This window comes from Theropithecus gelada, chromosome 6, assembly GCF_003255815.1.
Source record: "Theropithecus gelada isolate Dixy chromosome 6, Tgel_1.0, whole genome shotgun sequence".
Classification (NCBI taxonomy): Eukaryota; Metazoa; Chordata; class Mammalia; order Primates; family Cercopithecidae; genus Theropithecus; species Theropithecus gelada.
In genome coordinates this window covers 72,998,933-73,003,857 of record NC_037673.1, presented here as the reverse complement: position 1 = coordinate 73,003,857, position 4,925 = coordinate 72,998,933, and the positions used below count along the sequence as shown (strand labels likewise).

The 4,925-nt window shown below is 41.0% G+C and overlaps 1 pseudogene; it reads right to left on the bottom strand.

Annotated features, from left to right (window-relative positions):
- Positions 1-238: 238 nt before the first annotated feature.
- Positions 239-4,024, bottom strand: LOC112627024 (annotated as a pseudogene).
- Positions 4,025-4,925: the final 901 nt, after the last annotated feature.

Genomic DNA, 4,925 nt, shown 5'->3' with positions numbered 1-4,925 from the left:
TAAAGGTGTTCATAGTAGCCTTGAGTCATCTTTTGCATTTCTGTGGTGTCACTTGTAATATCTCCCATTTCATTTCTTACTGAGCTTATTTGGATTTTCTTTCTTCTTTTCTTGGTTAATCTTGCTAATGGTCTGTCAATTTTATTTATCATCTCAAAGAACCAGCTTTGTGTTTGATTTATCTTTTTTTTTTTTTTTTTTCAGGCTTCATTCACTTTATTTTTCTTGTATAAAAACCCTATGTTGTAGCCATAGCTGGAGCTTGGGTCCTCTGCACGGAAACTCTAGCGTGGGTCTTGACGAGGTGGTCAGTGAATTCCTTATAGGGAGACTTGGTGAATACAGTCTCCTTCTAGAGGTCAGGGGTCAAGTAGCTTTAGGTCTGAGATGGCATCAAAGGTGGCCTTGCCTAAGTTGCCCAGGGTGGCAATGCAGTCCCTGGCTGAGGTGTAGTAGTCATTAATACCAGGCATCATCAGCAACTTCTTGCGCACAGGGGCTGAGATGATGCCAGTGCCCCTGGGCACAGGGATAAAGTCACCAGCACAGAGCTGCAGCGGCCTGTCACCTTGCAAGGGATGGCATGGGGCTTTCCAATCTTGTTCCCCCAGTAGCCTATGTGCACAGGGACAATGGAGTGCTTGGCCAGGATCATGGCCCCAAGGATGGCAGTGACCACTTTCTTGGAGCACTTAATACCCAGACCGTCGTGGCCATTGTAGTCCCCGATGGCAACAAACGCTTTGAACCTGGTGCTGTGGCCAGCATGGGTCTGCTTCTGCACTGGCATAACCTTCAAAACCTCATCCTTGAGAGAGGCCCCCAGGAAAAAGTCAATGATCTCAGACTCCTTGATGGGCAGGGAGAAGACATAGCTCTCCAGGGATTTCATCTTCATGTCCTTGACCAGACGGCTTGGTGACGGGCATCCACTCCTTGTCCTCACCTTGCCTCCGCAAGCTCCGTGGCTGCGACCCTGGCCCTGGATGCTACTGCCAAAGCCTCCCAGGAAGCCACCGTGGTTCCCTATCCCAGGGCCCCTGGGGCCTCCAGCCCCGCCTGCCCCTGCATTGCATCGGCGTCATCCGCCATTTGGTGTTTTCTCAAAGAAGCTGATTTATCTTTTGTATTTTTTTTTTTTAATTCATTTAGTTCTGTTTTGATCTTGGTTATTTCCTTTCTTCTGCTGGGTTTGGGTTTGATTTATTCTTGTTTCTCTAGTTCCTTGAGGTGTGACCTTAGATTGTCTGTTTGTGCTCTTTCAGACTTTTTGATGTAGGCATTTAGGGCTATGAACTTTCCTCTTAGCACTGCCTTTGCTGTGTCCCAGAGGTTTTGATAGGTTGTGTCACTATTGTCGTTCAGTTTGAAGAACTCTTTAACTTCCATTTTGATTTCATTTTTCACCCAGTGATCATTCAGGAGCAGGTTATTTCCATGGATTTGCATGGTTTTGAAGGTTCTTTTTGGAGTTGATTTCCAGTTTTATTCCACTGTGGTCTGAGAGATTGCTTGTTACAATTTTGATTTTCTTAAATCTATCCAATTTCGATTTTCTAAATCATATTTGTGGCCTATCACATGGTCTATCCTGGAGAAAGTTCCATGCACTGTTGAATAGAATGTATATTCTGCAGTTGTTGGATGGAAAGTTCTATATATATCTGTCAAGTCAATTTGTTCCAAGGTATAGTTTAAATCCATTGTTTCTTTGTTGACTTTCTGTCTTGATGACCTGTCTAGTGCTGTCAGTGGAGTGTCAAAGTCTCCCACTATTATTGTGTTGCTGTCTATCTCATTTCTTAGGTCTATTAGTAATTATTTTATAAGTTTGGGAGCTCCAGTGTTAGGTGCATATATATTTAGAATTGTGATATTTTCCTGTTGGACAAGCCTTTTGTTGTTATATAATGTCTCTCTGTCTTTTTTAACTGCTGTTGCTTTAAAGTTTGTTACGTCTGATATAAGAACAGCTACCCCTATTTGCTTTCATTGTCCCTTTGCCTGAAATGTCTTTTTATACTCCTTTAACTTAAGTTTGTGTGAGTCCTTTTGTGTTAGGTGAGTCTCTTGAAGTCAGCAGATGGTTGGTGACTTCTTATCCATTTTGCCATTCTGTATCTTTTAAGTGGAGCATTTAGGCCATTTATATACAATGTTAGTATTGAGATGTGAGGTACCATTCCATTCATTGTGCTATTCCTTGCCTGTATACCTTGATTTTTTGTTTTTGTTTTTTAAATTGTAGTTTTGTTTCATAGGTCCTATGAGATTTATGCTTTAAAGAAGTTCTGTTTTGATGTGTTTCCAGGATTTGTTTCAAGATTTAGAGCTCCTTTTAGCAGTTCTTGTAGTGGTGGCCTGGTAGTGGCAAATTCTCTCAGCATTTGTCTGAAAAAGACTATCTTTCCTTCACTTACAAAGTTTAATTTCACTGGGTACAAAATTCTTGGCTGTTGTTTTGTTTGAGGAGGCTGAAGATAGAGCTCCAGTCCTGTTTAGCTTTTGGGGTTTCTGCTGAGAAATGTGCTGTTAATCTGATATGTTTTTCTGTATGGGTTACCTGGTGCTTTTGTCTCACAGCTCTTAAGACTTTTTTCTTCATCTTAACTTTAGATAATCTGATGTCAATGTGCCTAGGTGATGATCTTTTTGTGATCAATTTCCCAAGTGTTCTTTGTACTTCTTGTATTTGGATGTCTAGGTCTCTAGCAAAGCAAGGAAAGCTTTCCTCAATTATTCTCCCAAATATGTTTTCCAAACTTTTAGAATTCTCTTCTTCCTCAGGAACACCGATAATTCTTCGGTACGGTCGTTTAACATAATCCCAGACTTCTTGGAGGCATTTTCTTATTCATTTTTCTTTGTCTTTGTTGGATTGGGTTAATTCAAAGAACTTCTCTTCAAGCTTTGAGTTTCCTTCTTTCACTTGTTCAATTCTATTGCTGAGACTTTCCAGAGCATTTTGCAATTCTCTAAGTGTGTCCATTGTTTCCTGAAGTTTTGATTTTTTTAAATTTATGCTATCTATTTCCTTGAATATTTCTCCCTCCACTTGTATCATTTTTCGGATTTCCTTACGTTGGACTTTGCCTTTTTCTGGTGCCTCCCTGATTAGCTTAGTAACTAACCTCCTAAATTCTTTTCCGGTTAAATCAGGGATTTCTTCTTAGCTGAATGGATCCATTGCTGGTGAGCTAGTGTGATTTTTAAGAGGTGTTAAAGAACCTTGTTTTGTCATATTACCAGAGTTGGTTTTCTAGTTCCTTCTCCTTTGGGTAGGCTCTGTCAGAGGGAAGGTCTAGGGCTGAACACTGTTACTCAGATTCTTTTGTCCCATGGGGTGTTCCCTTGATGTAGTACTGTCCCCCTTTTCCTAAGGATGTGGCTTCCTGAGAGCTGAGATGTAGTGATTGTTATCTCTCTTCTGGATCTAGCCACCCAGCAAGTCTACCAGGCTTTGGGCTGGTAGTGGGGGTTGTCTGCACAGAGTACTGTGATGTGAACTGTCTGTAGGTCTCTCAGCCATGAATATCAGCACAGTATTTGGGGTGTCTCCTGAGTCCTGCAAAAGCAATCCACTTCCTTCAGGGGTCGGTGGGTCCTCTCAGGTTTCCTGATTCATTCCTGCAGTCATTCTGGAGCAAATATTCATGATGCGAGATTCACATGCTGCTCTTTCCATCCGAGTTGGAGCTGAAATCTAGTCCTGCCTCCCATCTGCCAATGACTTCTTTTTTCTATTTAGATGTCTTTTATTTATTTCTCTTGTCTGATTGTTCTGGCTAGGACTTCCAGTACTATGTTGAATCTTAGAACATTTTAATTCTAATGATACCACTCCTGGCTTACATACTCTGTCTTATATGTTATTATGTTATTGTTATATAATATAATTTTATCATTTTTGTTTATCTCCACAAAACTGTATCATTTTTATTTTATAAGAATCAGTGTTTTGTTTTCATTCTATCACATACCTACATTTTTTTCTTTTTACAGCATTTTTTATCCCTTTTTTCATTTCCAACTTTTAAGTTCAGGGATACATGTGCAGGATGTTCATGTTTGTTACATAGGTAAACATGTGCCATAGTGGTTTGCTGTACAGATCATCCCATCACCTAGGTATTAAGCCCAGCATCCATTAGCTGTTTTTCCTGATGCTCTCCCACCTCCCACCCTCTACCCTCCAATGGGCCTCAGTATGTGTTGTTCTTCTCCCCCTTGTATCCATGTTTTCTCGTCATTCACCTCCCACTTATAAGTGAGAACATGTGGTATTTGGTTTTCTGTTCCTGTGTCAGTTTGCTGAGGATAATGGCTTCCAGCTCCATCCATGTCCCTGAAAAGGACATGATTTTGTTCTTTTTTATGACTGCATAGTATTCCATGGTGTATATGTACCACATTTTCTTTATCCAGCCTATTATTGATGGGGATTTAGGCTGATTCCATGTCTTTGCTATTGAGAATAGTGCTGCAATGAACATATGTGTCCATGTATCTTTATAACAGAATGCTTTATATTCCATTGAGTATACATCCAATAGTGGGATTGTTGAGTTGAATGGTATTTCTGCCTCTAGGCCTTTGAGGAATTGCCATACTGTCTTCCACAATGGTCGAACTAATTTATACTTCTACCAACAGTGTAAAAGTGTTCCTTTTTCTGCCAGGTGTGGTTGCTCATGCTTGTAATCCCAGCACTTTGGGAGGCCAAGGCAGGGAGATCACCTGAGGTCAGGAGTTCGAGATCAGCTTGGCCAACATGGCAAAACCTTATCTCTACTAAAAATACAAAAATTAGCCTGATGTGGTGGTGGACGCCTGTAATCCCAGCTACATGGGAGGCTGAGACAGGAGAATCATTTGAACCCGGGAGGCAGAGGTTGCAGTGAGCCAAGATCATGCCACTACACTCT